Source organism: Schistocerca piceifrons, chromosome 7 (genome assembly GCF_021461385.2).
Source record: "Schistocerca piceifrons isolate TAMUIC-IGC-003096 chromosome 7, iqSchPice1.1, whole genome shotgun sequence".
Classification (NCBI taxonomy): domain Eukaryota; kingdom Metazoa; phylum Arthropoda; class Insecta; order Orthoptera; family Acrididae; genus Schistocerca; species Schistocerca piceifrons.
The window spans coordinates 235878768-235896124 of record NC_060144.1 but is presented as its reverse complement, the minus strand read 5'-3'; positions in this window follow the sequence as shown (position 1 = coordinate 235896124).

Genomic DNA, 17357 nt, shown 5'->3' with positions numbered 1-17357 from the left:
GCCAGGGCAATAGCGTCAAACGCTGATCGCCCCAGCCGAAAGCCAAACTGCCTGTCGCTCACACGGCACAGTATCCTGTGTGCCATCAGTCTGTCAGCAAATAGCCTCTCCAAAATTTTCCCCAAGATGTCCAGGAGACATATTGACCTATAGGACTTGGCCTCTGTAGGGTCCTTGTCTTTCCCTTTCTTTATAATTATAACATTTTCCTTTTTCCAAATTTTCGGAAATTTCCCAAGCCTTAGGCACTCATTTAAAAGCCCCGTATGAGGTGTAATAGGGGGAGGGGCGAAGAACTGCACAACCTCCGCTACTATGCCGTCTGGCTCTGGAGCCTTCCCCCTTTTAGAGATTTGATATGTGCCGGCACTTCTTCCTCCGAGAAGGGGTACACCACTGTGTTGTTGGTGTACTCATCAAGATCATCCCTGAGGATTTAATGCTGCATTTCGGTGTCCTCATTTTCTTCATCATGTGGCAGCAGAGTCTGAAGGAGGACCTCGGCAGTATCCTGCCAGGACCCTGTCACTCAGCCGCCTTCACTGATGGTCGAAAGAACTGTGGGAGAACTTATTTTTCCCTTGACCAGCTTATAGGGTACACCCCAAGAGTGAGTAGCTAGCTGGTGCAGCACATATCTTTCCCAACTTTTAACCCTTACCTCCTTTAATTCTTTCTGGAAGACATCTTTGGCTTCCCAGTAACGCTGTAACCGGAATTGTTTTTCCTGCCAGACGACACCTCGCTGGTAGTAACTCCTCGCCCGTCTTACAGACTGACGCATACGTTCCAGGTCGGCAGTCCATGGAGATGGGGAGGCCGCAACAGCTCTCCTCCTGGTTCATACGGCAGCTTTCACCACTCTGACCATTGACCCTACCAGTTCTGTGGCATATCTATCCATGTCTTCGTCACTTTCAGGCAATTGAGGTACATCACACTCTCGATCTAGGCATTCCAAACCTGCTTTATCGAAGTTACATTGAACCTCCCATCCCATGCCCCAGTAACACTCCTCATCACTTAGGCTGAAAACGATCAGATTGTGGTCACTTGTTGACTTGATCTAGAACTCTCCAGTTTTTAATGTTGCTAATGACACTTGGTGTTGACAGGGTGACATATATGTTTGTTCCAATTCCACTTCCACCTCTACAGGTGGGGGGATTTCCCAGTCTATTTGCCACAACTAGTTGGGAGGCCTTCTCCCCATTTGCATCCCTAGTGCCGCTGAGCCATAGGGGGGATTTCGCATTCATATCAGAGGTTATGATGATCTTTCGCAGACGCTACGCTGTGGTGACCCGTGTGAGGTGATCCAAAAGATATTAGAAATTACCTCCGTATTGGAAGTACATGTTGACATGTAGACAAGCCCTGCAGGTGACTGTAGTTCCACGCCTTGGCAGTGGCTGTCTGATAGTTGTGTTAGAATTGTGACCTGTAGAGCCTTGTTTGCTACAATTAGAGCTGAATTGGCTCTTCCACGGTGTAAATTACCTGCCAAGTGGCAGCCCTAAAGGAAATTTGCCAAGCTTGGGAGTATGGCTCAGGGGAGATTCATCGACTTTAGCTGTATTGTCCACAGCCTACACTGTCGAGAAAGTGACTTTTCTGCCACATTTATGTCCTACCCGAACGACGTGCCTGAGTGCAGTTGCCAGGACAGCCAGCTACTCCAAGAGCGACAGCTGTATGGCATGCTCTAAATTGGGGTACACCCTTCTTGGGTCTGTACCGCTAGCTCTTATTTCCTGCGCTTCTTGTAGCAGTATTGTGCTGTTTACTGTTCTAACCTGTATTATTTGTTGTGACTGTTCTTCTTGCATCGGTATAGTGCTGTTAATTGTACAGGCACGTGAGCGTTTATCTAATGCTTCACCACCTTGAGTTATGACTGGCCAGCCCACTGCCACTGGTCGCCCCACATGTCTTTCCACTTCCTCTGTTTGACTATGCCCCTGGTTGAGGCAGGAGGAAAGACCTGGAGGAGCTTGAGCCACTGGCTCAGTCTGAATGCACACATCAAACATCGTTGTTCTTTGGTCTCTCATCTCTAACAAAGACTTTAGAAAGTCTTTGAACTTGTATGCCCTCTCATCATCCTCCACTTACTCGCAGACTTTCTTTGCTTGACTATCGTGGTCACAAAGGCAGCTTCAGCCATAGTCTATTCGAGATATCAAGCGCTATTCCAGCATTTTATATGTCGGGCAGTTTCTACCAGTGGCACTGCAGGTCCCCATGTGTGCATGAAATACAGATGCTTGGTTTTTGACAGTCTTTTCTTATATGATCCTCAGCTCTGCATTTGGAGGATGCCAGCTTCCTGCTGCAGTGTTTGTGAACATGATCTGTGTCCCAACAGTTGTGGCAACGAGTTACCACGAGGTAATCTCTAACATTTATAGCATGTAAACCTATGTAAACCTTGCCCATAAGCGTTAGTTTCTTCCACAGGGCCCCCGAGACCTTTGTGACGTGATGGACTACATCTCAGTCCCTAAGTCCTGTCCTGAACCTCTTGAAATCTTTCATGAAGGTATTAATGTCCGTGCCGTCTAAATTTTGATGATAAAGGGTTTCACATAAGTTTTCATCCTTTAGAGACATGGGGACATCATATAGGATAACCAATGAGTTACGTTTCCAGAGTGGTTAGCATTTGATGGACTCACACAGCTTTTGAATGGCTAATAGTTTGTTCTTATACTCCTCTGTGGCAACATCAACTATAACAACATTCTTGTTAGCTTTTACTCTATTTATTTTGATTTTTTCTCTAGCTGGGTTTACTGTTGTTGCAAAAATTTCCTGCAATTTTTTGACATACTGGCTGGACATGGGTCTTAGAAAGACCTCTGTGTCTGGCCATTTGGAAACCTTGGTTATTGTGTCCTTCGTTGATTGGGCCTTTGGTGCCCACTTGTGCAGCCACGCCAGCCCATGTGTCCACAGGTTCTACATCTACATCTACATACGTCTCAGCAATCCACCATAGGGTGCATGGCGGATGGTACCTCGTACCACAACTAGCATCTCTCCCTGTTCCACTCCCAAACAGAACGAGGGAAAAATGACCGCCTACATGCCTCTGTAGGAGCCCTAATCTCTCTTATCTTATCTTTGTGGTCTTTCCGCAAAATGTAATTTGGCGGAAGTAAAATTGTACTGCAGTCAGCCTCAAAGGCTCAGTAGCGATTCACGAAAAGAACGCCTCCTTTCCTCTAGAGACTCCCACCCGAGTTCCTGAAGCATTTCCGTAACACTCGCGTGATGATCAAAACTACCAGTAACAAATCTAGCAGCCCGCCTCCGAATTGCTTCTATGTCCAACCCTCTAACCGACCTGATAGGGATCCCAAACGCTCGAGCAGTACTCAAGAATAGGTAGTATTAGTGTTTTATAAGCGGTCTCCTTTACAGATGAACCACGTCTTCCCAAAATTCTACCAATGAACTGAAGACGACTATCTGCCTTCCCCACAACTGCCATTACATGCTTGTCCCACTTCATATCGCTCTGCAATGTTACGCCAAAATATTTAATCGACGTGACTTTCTTAACCCATCATTTTCCTTTTCCAGTTCTTCAATACAGCCTTCTAGCTTGGCATTGGCAATTGCCCATGCAGCCGGCTCATTTTTTATGGTCTGGACTGCAGTGTGACTAATTTTCCCATTCTTAATGCTTTAATCAAGGATCTGAGTGATCCTTGTATGCCTGTTCATAATGTTTTCCCCCGTTGCCTGACCTAGTCCATCTTGTGGCAAGGTATCGGCTAGCATTGAAGCCCTTATGGGTGCACTGGAATCTCTTGTCTCATCTGTAGCCGTCATGTATTTGACAAGCAAAAAAGATTGGGAGCCATGTCTCTTACCCCGGACCGGATCCTCTGACTTGGGGAGGGGGGGGGGGGGGGCTAACTGCAGTTCGCCCACTGGCCTCGTCCCTAGGCCAAGGACCCCTCAGAGCTGCTGGGTTCAGCGCCGTTTCCAGCACACTGGTCCCCTTCAGTACCTGGTCGCAGTCGATTTTACTTGTCCTGCATCAGCAAGTGTACCCTGCACTCTGGGGAGGCAGATGCACCTCTCGCCCTTCACCCCCTACTAGCCCGAGCTTCCACTTTGCGGCCAAGGACCCACTCCTATTCAGGTGGTGGGCCTGTCACTCAGTCGTTCGGGGGTCTGGACCCATCTAACCTAACCTGGGCTGTGTTACCACCTCTCGGGCTTGGCGGAACATGCCTCGAAAGACCAGAGGCGCGGCGAAGTACACATGCCGACTTGAGACAAGATCCCACGACGGCAAACCAGGCTACCAGCAGCAGAGACAAAGACAGAGGCGTGTCCCTGCATTCTGGGGAGCGGCGACGCCAGGCAGGCGCAGCATGTCACAGTCGAGGCCAGCAACATGCCACACACGCCCTACATCTGCCGCTCGCCACAGGAGGGACAGGTTGTTGTGTCCCTTTTGTGCAGCTTCCCCTGCGCCATGCACCCTTTGCTTTCCTCTTGGGTTGGGAGACTTTTAACGTCGTCCAGGCCGTGAGGAGCGGCAGGAGCCAGACTGCAGGAGCCCAGGCTCATCGTTAGACTTGCCCTCACCTCCCCACCTGACAGCCGCCGCTAAACCCAGGAGAGACAGATGCTATGTCTCTCTTAATGCAGCTTCCCCTGCGCCACGCACCCTTTGCTTTCGCCTCGGGTTCTACATCTACATCTACATCCATACTCCGCAAGCCACCTGACGGTGTGTGGCGGAGGGTACCCTGAGTACCTCTATCGGTTCTCCCTTCTATTCCAGTCTCGTATTGTTCGTGGAAGGAAGGATTGTCGGTATGCTTCTGTGTGGGCTCTAATCTCTCTGATTTTATCCTCATGGTCTCTTCGCGAGATATACGTAGGAGGGAGCAATATACTGCTTGACTCTTCAGTGAAGGTATGTTCTCGAAACTTTAACAAAAGCCCGTACCGAGCTACTGAGCGTCTCTCCTGCAGAGTCTTCCACTGGAGTTTATCATCTCCGTAACGCTTTCGCGATTACTAAATGATCCTGTAACGAAGTGCGCTGCTCTCCGTTGGATCTTCTCTATCTCTTCTATCAACCCTATCTGGTACAGATCCCACACTGGTGAGCAGTATTCAAGCAGTGGGCGAACAAGCGTACTGTAACCTACTTCCTTTGTTTTCGGATTGCATTTCCTTAGGATTCTTCCAATGAATCTCAGTCTGGCATCTGCTTTACCGACGGTCAACTTTATATGATCATTCCATTTTAAATCACTCCTAATGCGTACTCCCAGATAATTTATGGAATTAACTGCTTCCAGTTGCTGACCTGCTATTTTGTAGCTAAATGATAAGGGATCTATCTTTCTATGTATTCGCAGCACATTACACTTGTCTACATTGAGATTCAATTGCCATTCCCTGCACCATGCATCAATTCGTTGCAGAGCCTCGTGCATTTCAGTACAATTTTCCATTCTTACTACCTCTCGACATACCACAGCATCATCTGCAAAAAGCCTCAGTGAACTTCCGATGTTATCCATAAGGTCATTTATGTATATTGTGAACAGCAATGGTCCTACGACACTCCCCTGCGGCACACTTGAAATCACTCTTACTTCCGAAGACTTTTCTCCATTGAGAATGACATGTTGCGTTCTGTTATCTAGAAACTCTTCAGTCCAATCACACAATTGGTCTGATAGGCCATATGCCCTTACTTTGTTCATTAAACGACTGTGGGGAACTGTATCGAACGCCTTGCGGAAGTCAAGAAACATGGCATCTACCTGTGAACCCGCGTCTATGGCCCTCTGAGTCTCGTGGACGAATAGCGCGAGCTGGGTTTCACATGACCGTCTTTTTCGAAACCCATGCTGATTCCTACAGAGTAGATTTCTAGCCTCCAGGAAAGTCATTATACTCGAACATAATACGTGTTCCAAAATTCTACAACTGATCGACGTTAGAGATATAGGTCTATAGTTCTGCACATCTGTTCGACGTCCCTTCTTGAAAACGGGGATGACCTGTGCCCTTTTCCAATCCTTTGGAACGCTACGCTCTTCTAGAGACCTACGGTACACCGCTGCAAGAAGGGGGGCAAGTTCCTTCGCGTACTCTGTGTAAAATCAAACTGGTATCCCATCAGGTCCGGCGGCCTTTCCTCTTTTGAGCGATTTTAATTGTTTCTCTATCCCTCTGTCGTCTATTTCGATATCTACCGTTTTGTCATCTGTGCGACAATCTAGAGAAGGAACTACAGTGCAGTCTTCCTCTGGACTCGCATTCGGGAGGACGACGGTTCAATCCCGTCTCCAGCCATCCTGATTTAGGTTTTCCGTGATTTCCCTAAATCGTTTCAGGCAAATGCCGGGATGGTTCCGTTGAAAGGGCACGGCCGATTTCCTTCCCCATCCTTCACTAACCCGAGATTGAGCTCCGTCTCTAATGACCTCGTTGTCGACGGGACTTAAAACAACACTAACTAACCACTAAGTCTTCCTCTGTGAAACAACTTTGGAAAAAGACATTTAGTATTTCGGCCTTTAGTCTGTCATCCTCTGTTTCAGTACCATTTTGGTCACAGAGTGTCTGGACATTTTGTTTTGATCCACCTACCGCTTTGAAATAAGACTAAAATTTCTTAGGATTTTCTGCCAAGTCAGTACATAGAACTTTACTTTCGAATTCATTGAACGCCTCTCGCATAGCCCTCCTCACACTACATTTCGCTTCGCACAATTTTTGTTTGTCTGCAAGGCTTTGGCTATGTTTATGTTTGCTGTGAAGTTCCCTTTGCCTCCGCAGCAGTTTTCTAACTCGGTTGTTGTACCACGGTGGCTCTTTTCCATCTCTTACGATCTTGCTTGGCACATACTCATCTAACGCATATTGTACGATGGTTTTGAACTTTGTCCACTGATCCTCAACACTATCCGTACTTGAGACAAAACTTTCGTGTTGAGCCGTCAGGTACTCTGAAATCTGCTTTTTGTCACTTTTGCTAAACAGAAAAATCTTCCTACCCTTTTTAATATTTCTATTTATGGCTGAAATCATCGATGCCGTAACCGCTTTATGATCGCTGATTCCCTGTTCTGCGTTAACTATTTCAAATAGTTCGGATCTGTTTGTCACCAGAAGGTCTAATATGTTATCGCCACGAGTCGGTTCTCTGTTTAACTGCTCAAGGTAGTTTTCAGATAAAGCACTTTAAAAAATTTCACTGGATTCTTTGTCCCTGCCACCCGTTATGAACGTTTGAGTCTCCCAGTCTATATCCGGCAAATTAAAATCTCCACCCAGAACTATAACATGGTGAGGAAATCTACTCGAAATATTTTCCAAATTATCCTTCAGGTGCTCAGCCACAACAGCTGCTGAGCCAGGGGGCCTATAGAGACATCCAATTACCATGTCTGAGCCTGCTTTAACCGTGACCTTCACCCAAATCATTTCACATTTCGGATCTCCGTGAATTTCCTTCGCTACTATTGCACCTCTTATCGCTATAAACACGCCTCCCCATTCACTGTCCAGCCTGTCTGCGGTATACATTCCAATCTGAGTTTAGGATGTCATTACTGTTTACGTCTGGTTTCAGCCAACTTTCTGTCCCTAGTACTATATTGGTGTTGTGACCGTTTATTAATTAGAACAGTTCTGGGACCTTTCTATAGACGCTCCTGCAGTTTACTATTAGCACATTAATATTGTTATTCCCTGTTGCATTTTGCCTACTCCTACCTTGCCGCGTCTCAGGAGGCGTCTTGTCGGGCCTAGGGAGGGAATTCTCTAACCTAAAAAACCCCCTTGTGCACTCCACACGTACTCCGCTACCCTTGTAGCCGCTTCCGGCGTGTAGTGCACGCCTAACCTATTCAGGGGGACCCTACATTTCTCCACCCGATAGCGGAGGTCGAGAAATTTGCACCCCAGATCTCCGCAGAATCGTCTGAGCCTCTGGTTTAAGCCTTCTACTCGGCTCCAAACCAGAGGACCGCGATCGGTTCTGGGAACGATACTACAAATAGTTAGCTCTGATTCCACTCCGCGAGCGAGGCTTTCCGCCTTCACCAATTCCGCCAACCGCCTGTACGAACTGAGGATGACCTCTGAACCCAGACGGCAGGAGTCATTGGTGCCGACATGAGCAACAATTTGCAGTCGGGTGCACCCAGAGCTCTCTATCGCCGCCGGCAGGGCCTTCTCCACATCTCGGATGAGACCCCCCGGCAAGCAGACAGAGTGAACACTGGCCTTCTTCCCCGACCTTTCCGCTATTTCCCTAAGGGGCTCCATCACCCGCCTAACGTTGGAGCTCCCAATAACTAACAAACCCCTCCCCCCGTGTACCTGCTCGGACCTTGCTGAAGGAGCAGCCACATGTCCACTCACAGGCAGAGCGGGCGATGCCACACGGTCAGCCTCCACGTTTACCCTCCGCCTCGTGCGCCGCGAATGCCGCTGAACCCGCCACTCCCCTTGGGGAGAGGGTGGCCCAACCGCGCCCGGTACCCGTGAAGATGTCTCGACAGCAGGGACAGTGGGTGAAGTATGTAACACCTGGGGTGTACCTTGCGACGCACCAGACTCCCCACTGCCGCTACACTCCGAGGCAGCAGCCTGAAGACGGCTGACAGCGGCCATCAACACGCTCAGCTGTTCGCGAACAGTGGCCAGCTCCTCCTGCGTCCGTACACAGCAGTCACACATCCTATCCATCCTGAGGAATCAATTTACTGAAGAGAGTTAATCAACTTTTAACTAGACTGCTAATTCACTAAAGGCGGCTGTTTATTGACTAAACTGTGGTTGCTAGCCACTTCTTGCAGAAAACAATGAAAATAGCGCTCACTACCTGTCTCTGGACTGTATTGAAAACAAATACTAGCACTACTGGCACTATGGTTGACAAAGGGACTCTCTCTGACTGTATTCAAAACAAACACGAAATCTATGGAACACTATTGATAGCACTCGACTGGGGGCGTTTACGTCCTACCATGACAGGAGTTTAACGTCCTTCCTCAACGTTCAACGCAGCCCGGAGTTGTAGCCGGCCATGGTGGCCGAGCGGATCTAGGCGCTTCAGTCTGGAACCGCGCGACTGCTACAGTCGCAGGTTCGAATCCTGCCTTGGGCTTGGATGTGTGTGATATCCTTAGTTCTAAATTCTAGGGGACTGATGACCTCAGATGTTAGGTCCCATAATGCTCAGAGCCACTTGAACCATTTTGAACCGGAGATGTAGAAGGATGTTGGACCGGGTTGTGGAGTTTGACATCAACAAGACGGTGCGGCACTCAAAGCCGAGTTGCGTTCCCTGGAGGGCCTCCACACGTACTGAGGGATCATGACCGACCATGTCTCACCCACCACTTCTGATAATTCGCAGTGGGCCAGTGCAGACCAGTGAGAATTGCACCCAGTTAGGGGCTAGCCTTTTAACGTCATGCTTCACGTCCCACATCGATTTACGCAGTTATTTCACGCTGTGTTGCCTGTCTATTAGCACTGACAACTCTTCGCAAACACTACTGCTCTCGGTCGTTAAGTGAAGGCCGTCGGCCACTGCATTGTGCGTGGTGAGAGGTAATGCCTGACATTTAGTATTCCCAGCCTAGTCTTGACACTGTGATCTCGGAATATTGAATTCCCTAACGGTTTCCGAAACGAAATGTCCCATGTGTCTAGCTCCAACTAGCGTCACGCGGTCAAAGCCTGTTAATTACCGCGCGGCCATAGTCACGTATCGGAATCCTCCTCATATGAAGGTACACTACTGGCCATTAAAACTGCTACACAAAGAAGAAATGCAGATGGTAAACGGGTATTCATTGGACAAATATATTATACTAGAACTGACATGTGATTACATTTTCGCGCAATTTTGGTGCATAGATCCTGAGAAATCAGTACCCAGAACAACCACCTCTGGCCGTAATAACGGCCTTGATACGCCTGGGAATTGAGTCAAACAGAGCTTGGATGGCGTGTACAGGTACAGCTGCCCATGCAGTTTCAACACGATACTACAGTTCATCAAGAGTAGTGACTGGTGTATTGTGAAGGCCAGTTGCTCGGCCACCATTGACCAGAGGTTTTCAATTGGTGACAGATCTGGAGAATGTGCTGGCCAGGGCAGCAGTTGCACATTTTCTGTATCCAGAAAGGCCCGTACAGGATCTGCAACATGTGGTCGTGCATTATCCTGCTGAAATGTAGGGTTTCAAAGGGATCGGACGAAGGGTAGAGCCACGGGTCGTAACACATCTGAAATGTAACGTCCACCGTTCAAAGTGCCGTCAATGCGAACAAGAGGTGACCGAGACGTGTAACCAATAGCACCCCATACCATCACGTCAGGTTCAAATGGTTCAAATGGCTCTGAGCACTATGGGACTTAACATCTATGGTCATCAGTCCCCTAGAACTTAGAACTACTTAAACCAAACTAACCTAAGGACAGCACACAACACCCAGCCATCACGAGGCAGAGAAAATCCCTGACCCCGCCGGGAATCGAACCCGGGAACCCGGGCGTGGGAAGCGAGAACGCTACCGCACGAACACGAGATGCGGGCATCACGTCAGGTGATACGCCAGTATGGCGATGACGAATACACGCTTCCAATGTGCGTTCACCGCGATATCGCCAAACACGGATGCGAACATCATGATGCTGTAAACAGAACCTGGATTCACCCGAAAAAATGACGTTTTGCCATTCGTACACCTAAGTTCGTCGTTGAGTACACCATTGCAGGCGCTCCTGTCTGTGATGCAGCGTCAAGGATAACCGCAGCCATGGTCTCCGAGCTGATAGTCCATCTTGCTGCTAACGTCGTCGAACTATTCGTGCAGATGGTTGTTGTCTTGCAAACGTCCCCATCTGTTGGCTAAGGGATCGAATCGTGGCTGCACGATCCGTTACAGCCATGCGGATGAGATGCCTGTCATCTCGACTGCTAGTGATGCGAGGCCGTTGGGATCCAGCACGGCGTTCCGTATTACCCTCCTGAACCCACCGATTCCATATTCTAACAGTCATTGGATCTCGACCAACGTGAGCAGAAATGTCGCGATACGATAAACCGCAATCGCGATAGGCTACAATCCGACCTTTATCAAAGTCGGAAACGTGATGGTACGCATTTCTCCTCCTTACACGAGGCATCACAACAACGTTTCACCAGGCAACGCCGGTCAACTGCTGTTTGTGTATGAGAAATCGGTTGGAAACTTTCCTCATGTCAGCAGGTTGTAGGTGTCGCCACCCGCGCCAACCTTGTGTGAATGCTCTGAAATTCTCATCATTTGCATATCACAGCATCTTCTTCCTGTCGGTTAAATTTCGCGTCTGTAGCACATCATCTTCGTGATGTAGCAATTTCAATGGCCAGTAGTGTAATTGTCACCTGGCAATGAAGAAAGAACAAAACTATTCAACAATTTTATCCGTGTGGGTTGTAGCTACAGTAAATTTATGAAATGATTTCAGTCATTTATAATAACCTCGTATTTTTGGAGGGAGAGAGGGGTTATGAGATCAATGATCTCCTCTTGAATGCACGTCTGGTGACGTAGTGTCGTGTACGGCTTCCACGGTGCAGGCTGCCCGTTGTGATGTTGGATAGACCTACCGAGGCCTGCCATTCTGCTCTTTAGTCCTAAAGTGAGTAATTAGGCTTCAGAAGAGGAGGCGTGTGAGCAGCGGGGACGAGCTCCGGCGACCGGCGACTAGCGGCGACGTGGTGCGCGTGTGGTACTGCGGCCAGCCCAATAGGGCCAGGTAGGCCGCCGGGGACGTGTTCGGCGCGCTGTTTCGCGCGGACCGAATAAATGAAAAGCGAGAGCGCCGGTGCTAAGTGCCCGCGCCGCCGCACCAAGAGTGGCTCCATCACGTCACGTCACAGACAACAGCGCCGCCCTGATAACATTAAGGCGCACAAAGTGCCAAAAATTACATTTCCGCCGCGCCGCTGTCCTCGGGTGGAGCACGCCAGAGGCCCCGGTGCGCTTGCGGGTCGAGCCGGGCTGCAAAGGGTGGCAGCCCTGGCGGCGGCGGCGAGGGGCGCGTTTTTGATGGAAGGCGACGGCAGCGCCGGCCGCGCATTGTTGTCGGCAAAGGCTAAAAGCACATCAACACCGGCACAATGCCGCGCAGGGCTGCGTCAAAAGCACGCCCCCGCCGCTGTTTTATATAAAGGCTTCGTGTTGGCGAATATGATAAAATAAGCGCGCAATTGGATTTGGCGCCTCTCCGCCGCTGCGGGAGCCGAGTTCCCCCCCTGCCCCACCGTCTCCACCCACCCTCTTGCGGCTGACGCCTCTTCCGCCTACACGTGTGCCGGCCACCGGGGACAAATTGTGTCAAAAACGTCACACCCCTTTTCCCCCGCGGCGCAGACAACGCGGGACAGAGCATCGCGGAATTCTGACAGTATTTTTTTATCGAATCGTCCGTCCGCGTCGTCGGCGACGGCAAAAATTTCTGGTTGCTCTGCGCCGTTCGCCGCCGGCAGTTCCGGAGGGACAGAGTAGGCGGGAATAAAAAAAATAGAGGCGGTGGAAGAAAAAAAAGCGCTACATGCTCGACTGAGCCGGGCCGCCGTCGGTCGCTTGTGTAATGCAAAGTAGCGCCCAGGACCCATCCTGCTCACCTCACTCCTCCTCCGTTCTGTTTTGAAGCATTCGCTTCAGGCCCTGTTGCCTCCTCGTAATGTGCTCATTCGTGCTATTAATGCGGATAATCCTCAAGTTTCAAAAACTTGTGGACTTTCGTAGGTTCCCCATGAAGGCGCGGAAGTGCGGGTCCCGACTAAGAAGAGATCATCACTAACTCGACCTCGTATTTTTAGGGGAAAATGAACGCATGGACGATAGGGTACAGCGGGGCCAGTCCGTTCACGGCACTAATCCGCCTGAAATAAGTTTCTGACAAGGTATAGCGTCCCCAGTGAAATAATACGAAAAGACTTTAAAAACAGTATTTATAAAGAAGAGACATTTATAAATTGAATAATATATATTTTTATCATGTACCCGTAAAATAATAATTTCTCTGTGTAAGTTTCGAGTGAAATGATCTAAAGAGACGTCAAGATACGCTCTTTTGTTAATTTTTTAGTCGTCTTCACTTCTTCTCTTTTCTTGGTTGCGTGTAGACGGTCATCTTGCGAGTGCTGGCAATTGTACTAATTAGGCAGATAATATATTGATTTAATATTATTGTTCACTTTTAATTTGTAAGAGGTGATCCCGATTCATGTCCGCCTTCCTTGACTTAACCTGCATTCGAGCTAATTACAGTGCAACAATCGCAGCGGCCGATGCAGCCAACGACGCCATTACGTGGCGATATTAACTTATAAAATTTAGCGGAAGCGAAAAACTCGCCCGCTATTAACATAATATACACTTTTCTCCACAGCCGCCCGACGCTGCAGAAAATACGTAGCTTTAAGATTCTTATTTTCAGTACCATAGCCGAGAGCCGGAGCAAGGACTCCGACTACGAAGCAATGGTTAGCAGAGGTAAGAAAAAATAGTCTCGCGCGTGTGTGGGCCGCAATAGTAATTAATAACTAAAGATTTTTTGCTTTGAAGTGAGCTGACTAGCCGAGGAAATTAATATGAAAATCTTATTCCATTGTTCAACTTATATGCTCATGTTTTAAGATTCAGTGAGTCTAACGTTCATTAACGTAACAAATAGGTTATACTGAAGATTAATAGTGTTAAAAAAAGGGAGAACTTCACAAAAGCGTTTAATTGTAAACCAAAATAAAATGAAATATAATTTTTTATTAAGGCCCACCACGTAAGTCGGCAATAATCAACATAATAATAATAATACATTAAATTACGACGGCCGACGGACGCGAGAAAGGTGAAGGTCGCCCTTACTTTCAGTGTGTGCCAGTACCTCTGTATCGCCGCATGTGGTTATACTAATGGTGTTTTCTGTTACATTATTGACAGGACAAAAGAACAAACTCTAAGAGGTTAGCGAATTGGGATGAACTGTTGCCACAGCTAAAGAATACAACCTGACAAATGAAGGTGTACCACGCACAACAACGTGGAACTTTAATCTCTTATGGTTACCTGTATAAGAACACAGGTTATGCAGTGTATGTGTATATCAACAAATACTGGTTGCCTTTTCCACAAAGGTCTGATATGTCGCATTTCCGCTCAGTCAGATTATTAGTTTAATTGATGTTTTACTGCTAAATACTAGATAACACGTTTCCTTGGTTTCTCTTCTGATCTAGAATTCAGATAACATGTTTTCTTGGTCTTACATACAAAAGGAAAAAGCCAATTGCTCCATTGTCTGATGAATATATGAAACAAACAGTAGTCTAACAAGTGTTATAGGCAGTTCCTCTGGGTAAAGTGCCAGCAGTCTGCTACGTGGTTTCCGAAGAGTGTGTGGTTGAAAAGAACGAAAAATGTTTACTTGTGGTTTTGACACTAAAATACATTCGGCGGAATAGCCTCTTGACTGTGTGGAATTTTTATATATTGCGATTTCTGCTTTCTTCATATGTTTGTTATACTTTGTTTGTGTAAAGGAATTTCGACCTTGTATATACTCGAATGCATTCATAATTAAAATAGCGTAATTGGGCTTGCAAATGAAATGAGCGGAATATCCACGCTGTTCTCTATCAACCCCAGCAATCGATCTCGCCGGAAAATTTTGGGCCATAACTGTGGTAGTACTCTCGTATGAACTAGCGCTAGTACAAATACACGGCGTTCAAATTTCGCGCTCACCGGCTGGAGTATTTCCTTTTCCTGTAGAATAGGAGGCAGCGGTGCCTTCAAATACGTTCCTGTCTGTAACACTAAATCCCATTCTAAAGTCGTGGTCAATTCAAGGCGCCCGTCCTCCAGTCGTGCACTTGTTTTTAATTTATTATGCGCACTGATTGAGCGCTAAAAATCCGAGTTTGTTCGGGGGCATGTTTTGTGTGTGATGAATAGCCAGTAAAATCCAACGTTTTTCAGTATTTTGTATTATACAGGATAGAAATGAAACTACGTTCGAAGATGTATGTGCTAGGCAATCAACATAACTAGGTACACATTTAAATATACACTACTGGCCGTTAAAATTGCTACACCAAGAAGAAATGCAGATGATAAACGGGTATTCATTGGACAAATATATTATACTAGAACTGACATGGGATTGCATTTTCACACAATTTGGGTGCATAGATCCTGAGAAATCAGTACCCAGAGCAACCACCTCTGGCCGTAATAACGGCCTTGATACGCCTGGGCATTGAGTCAAACAGAGCTTGGACGGTGTGTACAAGTACAGCTGCCCATGCAGCTTCAACACGATACCACAGTTCATCAAGAGTAGTGATTGGCGTACTGTGACGAGCCAGTTGCTCGGCCACCACTGACCAGACGTTTTCAGTTGGTGAGAGATCTGGAGAATGTGCTGGCCAGGGCAGCAGTCGAACATTTTCTGTATCCAGAAAGGCCCGTACAGGACCTGCAACATGCGGTCGTGCATTATCCTGCTGAAATGTAGGGGTTCGCAGGGATCGAATGAAGGGTAGAATCACGGGTCGTAACACATCTGAAATGTAACGTCCACTGTTCAAAGTGCCGTCAGTGCTAACAGGAGGTGACCGAGACGTGTAACCAATGGCACCCCATACCATCACGCCGGGTGATACGCCAGTATGGCGATGACCAATACACGCTTCCAATGTGCGTTCACCGCGATGTCGCCAAACACGGATGCGACCATTATGATGCTGTGAAAAGAACCTCGATTCATCCGAAAAAAATGGCGTTTTGTCATTCGTTGCCATCGAATTTTCGTGTTGTTCACAAATTGCAACACCTTCTAAGTTTTTCACGCTAATTAAGGCCATATAAGCATGATCTTTTCCGAATGTACTTCTGATCAAAAACCAATACTGGTAGCTGGAGCCCAAAGTTCTTGTTAATCATCCCTTTGGCATTCTTGTGGAGATATTTCCATAGCAACTTTCATCCCCTAACAAATATTTCTTAATATGTAACAGAGAAGTAAAACACCAACTTTCATAAATTTAGCTATAAATTTTTTTTAATGTAACGAAATATTTTTTAAAAAAATGTCGTCCCCTATGCTGAAACACATATTCTTTATTTTTGATCGAGAAATCAAATACCAATTTTCGTAGGTCTGGCTTCAAAACTGCCTTAAATAGCGGCTTTTTTAATAAAAAAACCTTCCTCTCCTATTTTACCCCCCTTTGGTTGGAATTTCGAAAAATCCCTTCTTAAACGACGCGTACAGCGTAAGATCCACACCTAGGCAGTTTGGGCTTGCCGATAATGAGTCAGTCAGTCAGTCTTCAGGAGGTTTCCTTTTGTACATACAGTAGAAGATGTGAATCGTATCACGCCTCGGAATTCGAATAGCTGGAAACTTCTGTTCAGACAATCGGTGGACGATGCAAGTGAACTCTGTACGCACATATGAATCTTAAAGAGACACTCGTTGTGGAATGGACTAATTCCAGTTTGCCATTGTCGCAATCGAAAACTTCACCGTTACACTCGCGACGTTTGTTTCCGTGTTCAAATGAGACTGATAGCACGCTGGAACCACGTGACCGGCCTGCGCGACTCTGGTCGCCGGCAACACAACCACGGGCATGCGGCCATCAGATAAATGGAACACCCTGCAATAGGCACTAGATGTGTTATTCTTCAACGAGGTTGGCATGATTAAACTGTAAATCGATAATAATTAACGTCATGTCATGTTAGTTACTCAGTTGCTCAGCTTTACTCATTTTTATTTTTAGGCGTATATAGGAGCAAAATATCAGTGTGAGAGCACTGTTAAATATATTGCAGCGCCAAAGAAACCGGTATAGGCATGCGCATTCAAATACAAAGAGCTGTAAACAGGCAGAATACGGCGCTGCGGTCGGCAACGCCTATATAAGACAACAAGCGTCTGACGCAGTTGTTGGATCGGTTACTGCTGATACAATGGCAGGTTATCAAGATATAAGTGAGTTTCAATGTGGTGTTATAGTCGGAGCACGAGCGATGGAACACAGCGTCTCCGACGTAGCAATGAAATGGGGATTTTCCCGTACGACCATTTCAGGAGTGAACCGTGAATATCAGGAATTCGGTAAAACATCAAATCTCCGACATCGCTGCGGCCGGAAAAAGATCCTGCAAGAACGGGACCAACGACGACTGAAGAGAATCGTTCAACATGACAGGAGGGCAACCCTTCCGCATATTGCTTCAGATTGCAATGCTGGGCCATCAAAAGTGTTAGCTTACGAACTATT